At 41.4% G+C, this 17962-nt stretch overlaps 1 protein-coding gene across 1 annotated transcript in view; it reads right to left on the bottom strand.

The window, feature by feature from the left end:
- LOC128738563 (GTP-binding protein 1) overlaps positions 1-17962 on the bottom strand; it is a 94827-nt gene that overhangs the window by 21492 nt on the left and 55373 nt on the right. The window lies entirely within an intron of this gene.

Here is a 17962-nt window from a genome sequence, read left to right as displayed (position 1 = left end):
ACGCAGTCGGACGACGTGTCAATGAGGTCACATACCTCAAAAATGCAAATAAATAATAACAACCTCGAACGAAACGAATCGGACGATGAGCAACCCGACGAGCAAGAATTTAACCGACCAGAAAAATCAACTAACTCGATTACGTTAGACGACGGAGAAGACGAATTTTTTAGAGGGGAAGAAATAAATTTTCACATAACTCCAGGAAACTCGCAAAATCGCTAACAAAAAACAACAATTTTATTCCATATATTTCGATACAAACATCGAAAGGTGAGATGAAATTTCTAGTTGACACCGGCGCGAATAAAAATTACATCGCCCCAAAACACGTAAACTTGACAAATTGTAGAGACGAAGAAAACATTAGAGTTACAAATATTACAGGCGTGCATGAAATTAATAAATCAACTTCATTTGACCTGCTAGGTATCGGAAAAAATTGAAATTTTACATATTTAATTTCCATAAAGTCTTTGACGGACTCATAGGATACGAATCCCTCCGAGATTTAAAAGCTAAAATGAATATTGCCGAAAATTCTTTGAAAATTGGAAGAAAAGAGATAAAAATGAAGAAAATGTTTCCCGAAACCCATAAAATTAATTTAACCGAAAACACATTTCAGTTTATTAAAATACCTACATCCAAAAACGGCACATTCGTTGTCGCAGAGGACAAAAAATTCAATGATTTCACAATTCTATCAGGCGTATACAATAGCACACAGGGTGAAGCGATAGTTGCAATCGAAAAGAATACAGAACGAAGAACATCAGAAATTAACGTAAACGAATTAGAAATTGATGAAACCCCGTACGAAATCGAACGACTTCCGGAACAGTCATTAACACAAAACTACAAAATTAGACAAGAACACATGAATGAAGAGGAAAAGAACGCTTTAAAAGAAGTAATTAACAAGAATAAGGAAATATTATATACAGAAAGTGACCTACTCTCATTCACACACAAAATTAAACATAACATCCGCACCACCGACAATATCCCAATCCATACAAAGTCCTATAAATACCCTAAAGTATACGAACAAGTTGTCCAAGAACAAGTAGCGAAACTACTTAGAGATGGAATTATAAGAGAATCAATTTCTCCCTACACATCTCCAATCTGGGTCGTCCCGAAGAAAGCAGATGCTTCCGGGCAGAAAAAATTCCGACTAGTAATTGATTACCGTAAGCTGAATGAAAAAACACTCAGCGACAGGTATCCAATACCAGAAATAAAAGAAATTTTAGATAAATTGGGGAGAGCTAGCTACTTCCCAGTAAACCATTTGGTTTGTATATCTCGATTGCAACTGAGATATACGAAATCATATCTGAACGAAAAAGTTATATTTCACGCCATATAAGAACATATATGTACCAAAGTGGAGGCGATATACGTGCGAAAGCTTTGACAATTATTTGTAATTCTTTTTTGCGTAGTTTTTATAACACGCAACTAAATACTCCTGAATATATGATTAAGATATAATCAAATATTGCAATCGTCTATACTGCTTTATAATTAACAGTCATGAATTGTATATGAAGGCACGCACGACTGCAAAACAACTTATTGTTCACTTCGATTTGACATACTCTAATTATTATACAATTCCAATGTGAAATTGACATGAAAACGATTTATTATGAACTTTCTATTACGATTTTGTGTTATCTGGGTTCTCCACAATTGACCTCGTTTCAGGATTTCACCAAATCCAACTCGATGCACAAGATATGGAAAAGACTGCCTTCTCCATAAACTCGGGAAAGTATGAATTCACGAGAATGCCATTCGGTATAAAAAACGCACCAGCAACTTTTCAACGCGTAATGGACTGCATTCTAAGAGAATTGATAGGGGTTTGTTGTCTCGTCTATATGGACGATATAATAATCTTCTCGCCAAGTTTAGAGCAGCATAAGCGTGACCTAGCGAGAGTACTGAATAAACTAAAAGAAGCAAACTTGAAAATCCAATTGGACAAGTGCGAATTCTTTAGAAAAGAAGTACAATTTCTCGGGCACACGGTAACAGAAGACGGCGTTAGACCAAACAGCGACAAAGTACAAACAATCAAAAAGTGGCCACTCCCCAAATCGGAAAAAGAAATAAGACAGTTTTTGGGAACCTTAGGATATTATCGAAGGTTCATCAGGGACTTCGCAAAGCTTGTAAAACCTTTAACAGCTCTGTTAAGGAAAGATAACGAATTCAGTATCACCACAGAGATTGAAACTTGCTTCGAGAAATGCAAACAAATTCTCATAAGGGACCCAGTACTTGCCCACCCGGACTTCGGCATAGAGTTTCTCCTTACAACAGACGCGAGCGCTTACGCTATCGGCGCCGTATTATCACAAGGTCCTATGGGAAAGGATAAGCCAATCGCATACGCTTCTAGGACGTTGAGCAAAACGGAGGAAAATTACTCAACGACCGAGAAAGAATTTTTAGCTATGTATTGGGCCGTAAAACACTTCCGGCAATACTTATGGGGCAGGAAATTCAAGTTAATAACAGAACATCAACAGCTAACGTATTCCCTATCGAACACGAATAGAAGAATATTCAGGGGGAAGCTCGAGTTAGAGGAATACGACTACGAATTAATCTACAAACCCGGGAGACATAATGTAGTAGCAGACGCCCTCTCTAGAATCAAACCCGAAGAACTAAATCTGAATGAACAGGAAGAGTCAGGGACAGAGAGCGATCTCGATACCATCCATTCCGCGGACACAAGTGACCACTACTATATTTGGACTACGGAAAGACCAATCAACGTTTTTAAAACACAACTAATTTTCAAAATCGCCAACTTGGAAACAGATGCCTACGAACAGGTCTTCCCTAAGTATCACCGCCATACTATAATTAGGAAAACTTACACAGAAAAAGAGATAGTAGAGAGCTTCAAAATTTTCTAAATCCCAAGGGTCAAAACTGTATCAAAGCCCCCGTCTCATTACTACAATTAATACAAGAAACATACCGTAAACATTTCTCAGTTAACCAGATCTACAAAGTCTTTATTTCAGAAATACTTTTAGAGGATATACGACTGGATGAACAGCAAGACGAAATGGTAAAAGAAACTCACACATTCGGACATCGAGGCCTCAAGAAGAATAAAAAACAAATATTACAGAAATTTTTCTTCCCTAGCCTAGAAAGGAAACTCAAAATCTTGATAGAGTCCTGTAATACTTGCAAAAAAGCAAAGTATGACCGGAAACCCCCAAATTTAATAAAAAAGAGTCATTTCGGCAAAGAACCGTTAGAAAAAATTCACATTGACATTTTCTTCTTAAAAGGTTGTAAATTTCTAACAATAGTTGATTCGTTTTCAAAATTCGCCAATGCGATTCCTATTACCTCGCGAACAAAAGCCGCGATATCAGAGCACATCAGGCACTTCGGCCGCCCAACGACGATCGTCAGCGATCAGGAACCCGCTTTTAGATCTATCGATTTCATAGGATTCCTGGCCGACTTAGGTATCGAAATCCATTTCGCGAGCAGCTCGAATACAAACGGTATCGTGGAACGGTTTCATTCAACATTAATAGAATTATACAGAACCAACAAGTCAAAATTTAACGACCTTAACACAAACGAACAAATTAACATAATAATAGACATCTACAATAACACCTTCCACGAAGCTACAAAACAAAAACCGCGCGATTTAATATTCAACAAAACTAATACTACTAATACCGCAGAAATAAATGAAAAATTCAACAAACTCCAATCCGCCGCTAAAGTCGAACTTACGAAACGACAACAAAAGTATGAAAAACAAAATGAAAACAACCAACACCCAAACAATTTAAATCCAGAAGAAGAAAAGTTTATACGGATCTCACAAAGATTAACCAAAGACAGAGATTTGTATAAACTTACGAAGGTAGAAAAAGATAACTTCTTAACCTTCGAGGATAACAACAATATCAAAATACACAAAAATAGAATAAAAAACTAATAAAATAATTTCATTACAGACTAATCATCATTCATCTAACATAAGGCACTCTAAAAGCTACAACATATAAAGAAATCAACAACAGCAACGGATTGGTGGCTTTTAAAATAAAAGATTGCAGGATTAGAACAGAATATAGTAGAATGATCCATAAAATTGACCTAAACATCTTGAGAGACAGCATAGATTACATAGGAAAAATAGCTAAATCATTTAAAACAATCGACCACCTAGAGCAAACTCTCCAAGAAAAAATCAGAATAGCCGAAGAAAAATTGTTCAGCCTACACCCACACAGAAACAGAAGAGGAATAATAAACGCAATAGGGTCAGTCATAAAACTTATTGCAGGAAACCCAGATAATGAGGACTTAGAAACCATACATAGAAACTTAGAGGAAATACGAGTTCAAGAAAATAAGCTAACACACAACGAAAATAGGCAGATCCAAATCAATGAATTATTCAGAGACAAAATCAACAACATTACAGATACAATATATAAGATTAGTACAAGAATTTCAAAGCAATATAATACAATCCAAGATCAGAGATCGGACTTAGAATTTATTAACCTAATATGGAGTACAGATAGGATTATTCAAATATTAGGCAGTATCGAAGAACAAATTGAATTCTCAAAAGTAGGATTAATAAACAAAGACATATTGTCTCTAAAAGAGAAACAGATAATTTTCAGAAAACTCATTAACCAGAACATTAAATTGAATTTCATAGACGAAATCTTTAAGTACAGTACAGGAAGCATTGGCCTGAGCGGAGACAAAGCAGTTCTATTGACGAAGACCCCCATTCTGGATCAGGACACCTACGACTTACTGGAACTTCATACACTCAACATTAACGGCTCACGTATAGCAACCCAAGTCAATCGGGTAGCAAAAAACGGTAACCAAATTTTCCTACAAACAACCGATTGCGATATCTGCGAAGGTAACAACTTTATAAGAGACAAATGCGTCTACAACATCTTAACACATCAAAAACCCACATGCCCCTTGATGAAAACCAAACAGACACCACAAATCACAGAAGTCACTAATGGCTTAATACTTATCGACACACTCGACAGCATAGAGATCAATGACTCTTGTGGAGACTCTAGAATGGTAAGAGAAGCAACAATCATAGAAACAGGAAACTGTTCAATAACGATCAAAAACATAACCTATTCTGGAACTACTAGATATTTCCAAAATGAGGAGTATCTCGCACCTATTTACACAAAAGAATTACAAACAACAAACTACACAGATGAAGGAAAGGAGATGTTACATTTTAAAATACAAAACCTAGAAGAACTCCAAGACGTCAAATTCTCAGCACACCAAACACAAATACGGGTAATATCCGGAGGACTACTCCTCCTTATCTTAACAAGTCTTTATCTATTCCTCAGAAGATTCAGCAAAGAAAGAACCTCCGAAAGACGGAACAGAAACAAGGACGCACAAACACCACAACTTCAAAGCATCGCAATAATGGACGACAAACCCAGGGCAGACATTGGAAAATCCAAATTAGAATCTATCCCGTTACCCAGATTGAAGTTATTCGAGGACGAACAACGATCTTAGAGGGGAGGCGTTACACCGGGATAGACCAACACCCAACATGCCAACCAACCACGTGGCAACACAACTACCCGATCAAAGCGCACCCGAAGTCAAGACGTCAGCGAAAACCCAGCCGGGACCCATAGCAACACACCGAGGAACCAAACCATCAACGCAACCATCGATCAACAACCGATGACGACTGCAAGACCCGATCGAACCACGCGGACAAAGGTTGAATCAGAATCGAACCACCCGAGGAAACGACGCATCAGCAGATTCAGTAGATATAAGCCTTATAGAATTAATTTTCAATTCAGTCTTGTGTGTAGTTAGGAACGATCAAGTGTTAAAAGTATAGTGAATAAATTTTTTTTTATGCTAACGTGAAACTTTATAGCATAATTTATATATATATATATATATATTACAAGAATAATTTTCTGTAAAACTTACTACGACAGGTACACTTGGTCCACATAATTTCAGCGACACTTGATCCTTTTGATAGGAAATGACGAATTTAGATGCCATGTAATTCACAAATATTAAAATGAACGATTCTCCTACCGTAAACATTCGTTTTGTAAAAATCACGGAGAATCATTAAAACTAGCATCACTGCCATATTTTCTCCAGCTGTCATGACGCACCGGTTTTGTTTACATATAGCTTCGGTACGATATTTTATTCTGGTTCACTTTTTGTAAAGAAAGCAGATTTCTAAGCCTGTTTGATGCAAATTTCGGATAACAAGGTAAGAAAACGAAATTATTCTAGTTTATGGGTATATATCTAATTGGTAGCTTTGCTCTAGGATGCCGAACGTGTACAAACCGAGTCGAGAGTCGCGACGTGTTCCGATTGACCCAAATGTTATGAAGCAAGCAGTAAACCTGGTGCTAGCAGAAGATGCGGTCAGAACCACCGCAAAAAATTTCAATTTGAATGTAATGACACTTAAGCGATATTTGAGAAAACGAAAGAATACTTCGGAAGAGATCAGTTACCAACCGGACTACGGAGGAGTAGCCCGTGCGTTTTCCAAGGAAGAAGAGAGGCTGCTCGAAGAGTATATTGAAATAGCCAGCAAACTCAATCACGGATTGGCCACCCGTTCGGTTCGAAAACTTGCATATGAATTTGTTGTGCAAAACAACAAACCTATAGCGGGAAAATGGAAAAACGGTATGGAAGGTTCTGATTGGTATTACGGATTTATGCGTCGTAGCGGTCGCCTATCTCTTCGTGTGGCTGAACCACCTAGCTTGAGCCGTGCCACAAGTTTCAATAAATATAAAGTTGGCAAAAATTTTAAGAACCTGCGCGATATCATGGAAAGACTTAAGTTTGGACCGGAATCTGTTTGGAACATTGACGAAACTGGGTTGACAACTGTACACAAACCAAGAAAAATTGTAGCCATTAAAGGTACAAAGCAAGTGAGCAAGGCTACGTCAGGTGAACGTAGGCAGTATTACAGAATGCTGTGCTATTAATGCCTTTGGAGGAAACATTCCTCCATTTTTCCCCAGAAAATTGGCAAGACAGAATGCTGCTTAATGCGCCCGTAGGAAGCCGAGGCGTCGCGTATCCTAGTGGTTGGATGACGTCGGCGAGTTTCATAAAATTTCTCGAACATTTCCAAAATTTCACCAAATGCTATTTCCAAAGCCCATGTCTGATGATCCTAGATAACCACGAAAGCCATATCAGCATCGATTCGTTTAATTTCGGTAAGTCAAACGGAATACACTTGCTTACAATCCCTCCTCACATTTCACATAAACTGCAGCGTCTCGATAGGACAGCATATGGTCCACTTAAAGCTCACTACAACGACGCTTGTGATGATTGGAAGGCTCAGCAAAGTGGAAAAACTATCACGATTTACGATATTGCGAGATGCTTTGCTAAAGCCTTCTCGCAAGCTTTCTCCGCAAAAAACGCTACGAGTGGTTTTCACGTTACTGGAATTTATCCTATCAATTCAAATATATTTAATGACAAGGATTTTCTTCCGTCATATGGAACTTATCGAAATGAGCCAAATTCTTTGCAGACAATAGAAGAACAAACTTGTTCGACAGCGAATCAAACTGATACAGAAATAAAACTTAAACGTAGACGCAAACGGGCCAAAATAACGAAATCCAAGCTTTCTGTACAAAACAATTCATCTTCTTTCAAGAACTCGATTAATCCGGTACCAAAATCGATGGTTCCAAACAATATAATAGGACACCATACGAACCGTTGCTTTTCAAGAGATGGCGCCTTTCTAGTGGTAGTAAAATCAAAATTTCTCACTTATTTATGTTTACCTACCTAAAAAACAATCACTAATCATATTTTATTTGGGGTACAGTTACTCTGTTATACTTAATTTTCATGATTTCTGCCTAATTTTGATAAAAAAACAAACATTTCCTATACCTCTCCATAGCATCATACTAGCAGTCATCCGAGAGCCCTAAAAAGCTAAAGCCCTATAAAGGTACATTTATAGGGCTTTATGAAAAGCCCTGTTTGCGACATTTCAATTCGAATAATAAAATAAATTTCCCAGCAATAAATAAAAACAATGTTTACCAACTATTTATTGGTTCAGGTGTCAAACGTTGTATTGCGAATAGCGATAAACACAAAAGAAACTGAGATGCATGAGAGAGTAAAGGTGTTGTGTTCAGTAAATTTATTGTCGCGCAAAATTCAGCTGTTACGGAAAAGCACACTCTGCGCTACGAAGTAACGACATCTGTTGTATTCAACAGGGAAACATTGATAGTTTCAAGCATACTCTCACGCATGGCGCATGATGAAACACTTGCGCCAACTTCTGTTATTTATTATCAAAAGTTAGAGATAGTGTCCTATTATCAAAACAACTGAAGATATTAAACCATTTCCAAAGGCATCACTACGAAAAAGTACGCGAAGAGTAAGAAAACGAGGAGAAACACAAATCCTTACAGATACACCGATAAAGTTGAAGCAGGAGGCTGCTTTGATTGTTAAGCACGAAAAATATAACGCGTCAAAAGTCAAAAGCCCTACGAAAAAGTTCTCGTCGCAAATTATAAAAAATGTCAAAAACGATGTACTACGATTTTTAAATTTAAATACATAAATTCATTTCTAAATATATTTTATACTTTTGAAATCAACTGTTGTACACTAAATAATGATATTACAGAAATTTTTCTTATTTTCATAAAACTTGCAAATGAAAATTAAGCAAAAAAACTACAAGGTATACAGCCCTAAGGGTTGTACGAAAGGGTGACGTAGGACTATATCAGAGCATTAGACCAAGGACTAATGTAAACTGTATTTCTAACATATGTATAAGAATCTGTTAGTGCCATTGTTTAATTGAATTTTTAAAAGAGAAGAGCGAAATGTTCAGATTCAATTCTTTATTGAATGCAATGATCGTTTTGAAAATACGCGGACGGGGGTTCATAAGTACAAGGCCTGCAACCAATGAGACATATAGATATATATCTTTTATATATCTTTTAATTGACATATATGAGATATAAATCTTTTAATTGTGTGCATCATAAAGATTTTACTAGTTTACTTTCACAGCTTACCGCTTGTTACACAGTAGAAAATCTGGCTCATATGCAAAAAAATTGTTTTATTTGTATGAGAGTCCTCATCCTCAAACCATCATAAAATAAATTCATGCCTCCAATAACCTACACATGCCAAATTTGGTTCTATTTGCTTGATTAGTTCTCGAGTTATAAGGACATTTGTGTTTCATTTGTATGGGAGCCCCCCCCCCCCCTCTTAGAAGAAGAAGGGATCTCAGTACACCATAGAAAAAAATCTCACCGCCAAAAACCCCCACATGCCAAATTTGGTTCTATTTGCTTGATTAGTTCTAGAGTTATGATGAAATTTGTATTTCATTTGTATGGAAGCTCCCCCTCTCAGAAGGGAAAGGGTCTCAGTGCACCATAGAAAAAAATCCTGCCTTCTGAAACCACCACATGCCAAATTTGGTTCTATTTGCTTGATTAGTTCTCGAGTTTTGAAGAAATTTGTGTTTCATTTGTATAGGAGCCCCCCCTCTTACGCCTTCCTTGAAATTGGTCACTAACCCCCGCATAAAATTGCTGGTTATTTATCTATCCAACGACATATAAATTGTTCAATTTCGTTCAGTAGTTTAGTAGTTATTACCATTTGAAATCTTGCATTCAAACGTTACACTTACATTTTCGTTTTCACAAAGTGCTACCCAGTCCCAGTATAGTAAACAAAGACGTAGTCCTACGTCAAAATATATGTTCACAAATGGATCAATTGTCTCCCGCATATTTTTAATATGTAAAATTATCAGTACTTCTCAAAATGTCCCATATATTTTGTTTAGCGTAACATAACACTGACTGATAAATTGTAGGTAGTAAGTTGTATTGTAAACTGCCGAAAAATTTAAAAACCTGGTATTTTTTCTTATGGACTTTCAAAAAATACACATAAAATAAAATGGGAATCAAGTCTCCCTTGTTTCCCCTATTGTGCACTTGTACGCAGCGTACTCGAGTATGGTGTATTAGTGTGGTCTGTACCAGGCTCTGCAAATCAATCGCATCGAACGAATCCTACGCCACTTTATTCGATACGCCCTACGATTGCTGCCCTTTTTTTGTATTGTTTATGCAGGGAGAAAATCTTCATAGACAGCACCCTCACGGTGCCGAATAGGATTCACATGGTGCCAACATGCGCCTACCTACTAAAAACTATCCTGCTGCCCGTTCCTGAACCCCTCTCGGAACTACCGTTAGGTTTTACTTCAGGAGGGAGGACGTGCCGAAGCACTCCGACTTGTCCGTTGCGTGTGTGGGTTCACACAACACCCTTGCCATTTCATACCGCCACTACCCTTCACCTAGGGCCTGGGCTGCCCAATCAGCCCATTACTGACCCTAGCAAGCTATGTCAGGCCCTGGGCAACGTTCGTTGCAACTCCGTTATCACCGCCGTTGCCGCCCTATCGACGGCACCCCATGCGCGCTGCGCAGTGCACATTCTATGCACAATGTTGTCGGCGTTGGTGTCTTCCCCAACGACCGCAAGCATAACCCGCCGAGTGGACGTAAACCGCGGGAAGTGGAAAATCACATGCTCCGCCGTTTCCTCGGCTACCGAGCAAACGGGGCAAAAGGGTGAATCTACCCGCCCGCGCGTATGTAGATACTTCTTAAAGCATCCATGACCCGACAGAAACTGGGTAAGGAAAAAGTTTACCTCACCATGACCTCTGCCGATCCAGGACGATATTTTCTGGATCAGCCTCTGGGTCCACCTACCATGGTCGGTGCGATCCCATTCCGCCTGCCAACGCCTAATAGAGTCCAGCCTAACTCTGTCCCTAGCGCCCCTGACGTTCCTCTGTCTATGGCACTCGATATCCTCACCTAGGAGTATGCATATTGGAATCATGGCTGCAATAACCCCAATCGCATCCAACGATATGGTACGGTAGCCGCACGCAACGCGCAATGCTAACAGCCTGAACACCTTGTTCAGACATGCCTGATTGCGCTTACTCTCCAAAGCCGGGGCCCACGCCGGTGCACCGACATGGCAACGCTGGCCATCAGGCGTCTCTTACTGCTGCTAGGACCGTAGCCGTTCGGCATGATCTTAGACAGCGCAGTAACCGCCGTTGACGCTTTACCACAAGCATAATCCACATGGCTGGTGAAGTTCAGCCTGTTGTCTGTCATGACACCCAGGTACTTCACACTTCGTTTGGAGACAATCACCTGTCTTCCAACGATTATTTTGGCCTCTAGGGCCGACTTGCGGTTACTGACCATCACCACTTCCGTCTTATGGTGGGCCAATCGTAGATTGACGCCCGCCATCCAACCCTCTATTATGCTTATGACGTCTGATGCCAGCATTTCCACCTCCTCTAGAAACTCGCCTACCACTGTAAGGACGATATCATCGGCGAAGCCAGTGATATCGACCCCAGTGGGTAGTTCGAGCTTCAGCACCTGATCGTACATGGCATTCCAAAGCGTGGGGCCGAGAATCGAACCCTGTGGAACACCAGCTGTCATTTTGTACCTCTTCGCCCCATCCGCCGTGTCGTACAGTAGCGTCCGGTTCTCGAAGTAACTTTTAAGCAACCTGCAGAGATGATCCGGTACCCTCATCCTATGCAGCGCTGACGCAATTGCACCCCAGTTAGCGCTGTTAAAGGCGTTTTTGACATCGATTGTGACTATGGCACAATACCTGTCGCCTCGCCTTTTCCGTTTCATAGGCTTCTCGGCCCTCTCCACCACGGACCTTATGGCATCTACAGTGGACTTTCCCTTACGGAAGCCAAACTGCGTGTTTGCCAGTCCGACATCACTTTCCACCACAGGCGTTAGCCTGTTTAGGATTACCCGCTCTAGCAATTTGCCTAGCGTGTCCAATAGGCAAATTGGCCTGTACAACGAGGGATCACCAGGCGGTTTCCCCGGCTTTGGCAGCAGTACCAATCTTTGGACTTTCCATTTGTCTGGAAATTCGCATACCTCTAGGCAATTCTGAAGCGTCTCTCCTAACATATCGGGATATGCTTGGATCGCCACTTTGAGTGCCTCGTTCGGAATCCCGTCAGGACCGGGCGCTTTCTTCGTTTTCAAACCCCTGGCAATTACGATGAGTTCCTCATTCGTGACCGGAATGAGGACGTCATACGATTGACCGTACGGGGTAGGAGGCCACCAAACTGGATCGTGTTGCGGAAAGAGCCCTTCCACGATGACTTTCAGTTTTTGGGGGCAGGTTTCCTGCGGCGCAGATGTACCCTTCATCTTTTTCATCACCACCTGGTATGCACCTCCCCAGGGGTTTGAGTCCGCATGGCGACATAGCTCCTGGAAACAGGATTTCTTGCTACGCCTAACCTCCTTCTTAAGCGCCGACGTGGCCGCTCTAAGTTCGACTCCCCGAGCTTCAGCATCTGCATCGGTCCGGGCCCTCCGCGCTAGCCTTCTCGTTCTTGAAACAGCGTTCTATAGGCCAACTTCCTCTTCGGTATCGCCCCCGTTTTTGGGGTGCTTCCCTGTATGGGCTGTGCCTCCGATTTCGGCGGGCTTCCCTTCTTGGGTCGCGCCCCCGATAACGGGGGGTTACCTGTCTTTGTCGTTGGTGATCTTGCCAACTTACTACTTTTGGCAAAGATATCGTCTTTGCCACTAGTAACACCCGTGTTCGAACCCTCATTAAAATTTAGGAACTAGTCCATTCATATGGGTCCCAACTCTAGGCCGCTATCTCCGCTCGTAATTGTGTAGTCGCCTTAACGATCCCATGGTGAGCAGGGAGGCCATGGCTAGGGACACTCCCCCTACCCTTCATGGGGGCAGGGATGTCAGCATCCGATCCGATAGCCAGGAATGTATCATCTGAGCCTACACCACCGCACTTTGACGTGAGTGACGAGCTTTGAACGTACCTAGAGACCAGCCTCGGTTTTAACAGGACGGAAGGCAGCTGTACCATTAGCCTACTCGCCGTTTCGGGAAGGTACCACCCTTCCTTACCTAAGGTAGTTGAATAGCACAGCCGTCAGCCCTATAGCGCCGAATCCAAACGTTTATTCCCGCCCGTCCAGTACACCATAATTAGGATCTTCCTGGAACCGATCCTAATGTGCCCATGGCACTCCTGACCCGGCTTTATTGCTTAAAGTCCTGAGCTCTAACAGGACGCTACGGCGTCCAAAGTTGGCTTATAGGAATTGAGCCCCGCTCGCCTCTTTACACCACTGCGCCACGCTACCCGCAAGCACTACGGCGCCCGCAGCTGGCTTATAGGAGTTGGGCCCCGCTCACCTCTTTACACCACTGCGCCACGCTACCCTCAAGCACAACGTGCCCCCCTTTCCCTGTTAGCACACAACTGAAGGTGCAACCAAAGACTGGAATTTGGTCGACCCTAGGCCCAGTTGCGTCCCGGCCGGTACCGCGTGGAGGTAGGGATAAGAGTTCCCGCTCCCATCTTAGTGGCTATACGGAGTCGAATGCGACTTTGTTCGGCACCTTAACTTCGCTGGGTTAGGGCTGCCCTGGCGTGTCCAATCCGTCTACCTCCTTACGAAAACAGATGCGCGCTTCTTCGTTTGCCTACGCTAGCAAGTAGGAGGATACTGCTGCAACGGCTGTTCGTATTTGGTCTTCTGGATAACAATATTGATTACCCCTAGTTGCTCAGCAGAGTTCGTTTCAACGTGCCCCCAAGGTTCACCCGGCGGACTAACTTCCTGAGGCTTCCACTGTATCGTACTACATATGGACTTTAACATAAGTAAAACAATTTTTAAGCGTCGAAAAAGTAGTAGGAACAGTCTGTACGATTAATTCGAAGACTCGTAGATAAATAAATAAATTTAGCATATGGGTGTCTTTATAGACAATTTTTTTTCTATGGTGAATTGAGACCTCTTCCCTCTTTTGGAGGGGAATTATGACCACTCTCTCTTCAATAGTGGAGGGGGGGGGGACTCCTATACAAATGAAATACAAATATCCTCATAACTAGAGAACTAATTAAGCAAATGGAACCAAATTTTGAAGGCAGGAATTTTTTTTATGATGGTTTGAGACCCCTCACCCCTGTGGTAGGGGAATAAGGACACTCATACATATAAAACAAATATTTTTGCGTAACTCAAAAACTAATCGAAATCGAGAAATTTTAGACTCTTTCATAAAATATTAGTCAATATCAAGACCACCAAAAATTATCAATAGTAACATTAGATGATTCAGCGCGAGACGGCCACAGGCCGCGAGTGTTGCTGGCGACCTGTCGTCAGAAGCGCCGGCCACTGCGGGGGGGGGGGGGGGATTTATTTATTTTCCTAGATCTGCTGACCTGCTGACCTCTATTACTTTCCTTCAGTTGAGTCACCCCTGCGAAATGGTACTTTCTACGAAAAGATTTTCCGTGTAATGGTACACCCCGCGTAAGGTTTTTCGCGAAATGGTATTCTGCGAAACTCTATATTCCGTGTTATAGTCAACCGAGAATTGGTGTTCCGCAAAATGGTATTCGGCGAAATGGTTGGAATGATGGCGAATATTTAAATGCTATCCGCTTTAGTTTATCAGGCTAAGCAATGGGGAGGAGTTGGGAGTTATGACGAAAATTTGTATGTTAAAACACCCATGAACTCCCCAGAAACTTGCAAACCTCGAGATTGTGACAAAGGTCATCCGAGATTCACGATTTATGTACAACACAGTTTAATTTGTGGCAATACGAAGTTTGTCGGGTCCGCTAGTAAAATATAAAACGTCGAACTCAAAAGTCACCGAGTCTCAATAAGAGAGATATCAGCAAGCTTACCGGTATTGCGACAGGACATTGTCCGAGTAAATATCATCTTCGGAATCTCGGTTTCGTACAAGATCATATTTAACCTCGGATTACTTGCTCTGCAATCGTGAAGTACGAATAGTACGCTGACTCCAGTATCTCAAAAAGGAGAGATCTGGTTGGCGTCGCCGATCAGGGTACTAGGTTCATAAACCTAGTCATCTCTAATTGGCACATGTCTCGTTCCAGCTACCAGCCTGTCACTTCCTCAATAAGTGATAGGTAAGCTTGAACCGTATAGTAAAATAATAAAACGGGGCATACAACAATAGCTCAAAATACTGGACGCAGTAAAGTAAGAGTACCCAACAGAGGAGGAAACGCCGTAAATACAAATGATAAAGCTATACTTTCTTCAACAATATTGTAGATAATAATAAACTCTACAATTGCCCCTTACATTACTCTTTCGAATTCTGTTTCGTTGAGGCGCTGTAGTCTGATGAGCATCTACTGAGCAAAAAACCGAAAATGAAGCCTGATTCTCAGCACATCATTTCATTATTAGTTTTCGTTGCTAATTTGCTACAGGCAACTTGTTTGTTTGAATGAAGCCAAGATAGCTTGATCACATCATCTGTTTCTATGCAGCATGTTGAACGTCAAAGTGCTTCACGATTACCCCTCGCGGGTCTTAGTTTGCTGTCATCTAATGAATTGGGTAAGCTGGCTGTCTCTGAAGCTACCAAGGTTGTTACCAGATAAACTTATTCTAAATCCAGTGCACGACTGGGAAGTCGTCAACGCTATCTGTGACATCAAGTCGAACGCCGTCGGAATGGACGGCTTGCCCATTAAATTTGTGAAGATCATCCTACCGCTAGTCGTGCAACACATTACATATTTGTTTAATATGTTTATCGAGGGCTCCACATTTCCTGACTCTTGGAAACACGCAAAAGTTTTACCATTGAAGAAAAAGGCTCGTTTGAACGACATCAGTAATCTTCGACCTATCAGCATACTTTGTGCGTTGTCGAAGCTTCTTAAACAGCAAATGACGTTCTACATAGAAGGTAATGGCTTGCTAACGGACTATCAGGCTGGCTTCCGTCGGGGACATAGCATCAAAACCGCAGCTCTTCGTGTGTATGACGATTTAGCATCCATTGTCGATAAAAAAGGTTCCGGTATATTGCTACTGCTCGATTTCTCAAAGGCTTTTGATACAATTCCGCACAGTAAGCTACTGACCAAGCTGAGTGCACAGTTCAACTTTTCCTCCGCGGCCGTGAGTCTGATGAAATCGTACCTGCTTCGAAGACAACAGACAGTTTTCTGTGGTGATCGCTGCTCACGTAGCATGGAAGTGCCGTCTGGCGTTCCTCAAGGCTCAGTGCTTGGCCCATTACTTTTTTGCTGCCATATAAATGATCTGCCTACGGTGATAAAGTACTGTTCTATTCAAATGTATGCCGACGATGTGCAGCTCTATATCGGTAAGCTTGACCTTTGTTCGCGCGAATTAGTCAGAATGGTGAATGCTGATCTGGAACGAGTTGCGGATTGGTCACGACGAAATGAACTTCTTGTGAATCCAGCCAAGAGTAAAGCTCTTTTCATCGCAAGTCGACGTCGTACAGTCGGAGGTACCGATTTGTCAGCACCTGGACTTGTACTGGATGGTCAAAGCATCGAATGGTCAGAAAGTGCCAGCAACCTAGGTTTTATCTTCCAAAATGATTTGCAGTGGGATGGCCTGATAGCGCAGCAATGCGGAAAGATTTATGCTAGTCTACGAACGTTGTATTGCTGCACACCCTCCGCACCGACTGCCACCAAACTGATTCTGTTCAAATCTCTGATCCTGCCGCATTTCCTGTTTGGCGATGTTCTGCACATTCGTCCCAGCGCAAGCTCCTTAAATCGTCTGCGTGTAGCATTAAACTGTTGCGTGAGATTTGTGTACGGATTGAGCCGCTATGACCATGTGAGTCACCTTCAGCAGAACCTCATTGGGTGCCCTTTACAATGCTTTTATGCTTATCGGTCATGCGTTTTCCTGAGGAATCTGTTAAAAACACAGTCACCTAGTACTCTACATCGGAGGCTTATCCAAACCCGTGGACGCCGTTTGCAGAGTTTGGTAGTTCCAGCCAATAACACGACAATCTACGCAAATTCATTGTTTGTTCGAGGCGTGGTAAATTGGAATTCGTTACCGCCCGCCGTTAAATGTTCATCGTCGGAAGCAAATTTCAAGAGAGGCTGCATCGACTTTTGGAACCGAGACTAATTTTATTTTGAATTCGAGGGAAAAATCCTGATTATGTAGTTGTAGTAGTATGATAGTTAATTAAGTTGTAAAATTGTATAATAACTGTTGGTAATCGGAGGTAGCAAATTTTTAAAAGATTTATGTCTTAAGCTACTGGACAATGAATAAATGAATGAATGAATGAAATTAATGTTTTAGAATAAGCTCTCTGAATCATCAGACAGCCTTTTCAACGGCCATACGTTACCGAGAATTGCATAACAGTCTCATTTTCTACAGATTCCTATATAAATTGCACTGTTATGCGATTCACGGCAGTACGGGACTTCAAATTATTTCATTTCTTCGCTTAGCATAATAGTTTTTTAACCAGGATCCTTACTTATTCAATCAACAAGAAACCCTTTCCCAAAAATAAAGCAAAAGGCGATGCTATCTACCGGCTGCAGTTTCTTAGGAGTCCAAAACCCAATGAGATTAATTTTTTGTATGGCGCTAGTACTTATAAGCTAGACAATCATCACAAATTTGCTAATTGGTCACTCACAACGGATGAACAGTACCGCAGGGTTTTTGTGATCTGCACCAGCATTTTATTGCATCAACTTAACGTAGTCCTACGTTAAAAAGGCGGTTGAGTCTTGAAAATAACCTTCCACTTTTTACTCCATTTGAATGCCCTGTTTTTCTTCTATACAGAACCGAACCACTCTTTCGAGGTATTAAAAGTGCAATTCTTATTTTTTAACCATTTTC

Source organism: Sabethes cyaneus, chromosome 2 (genome assembly GCF_943734655.1).
Source record: "Sabethes cyaneus chromosome 2, idSabCyanKW18_F2, whole genome shotgun sequence".
Taxonomy (NCBI): Eukaryota; Metazoa; Arthropoda; class Insecta; order Diptera; family Culicidae; genus Sabethes; species Sabethes cyaneus.
The sequence above is the reverse complement of the archived record's forward strand: the minus strand, read 5'-3'. Positions and strand labels throughout refer to the sequence as shown.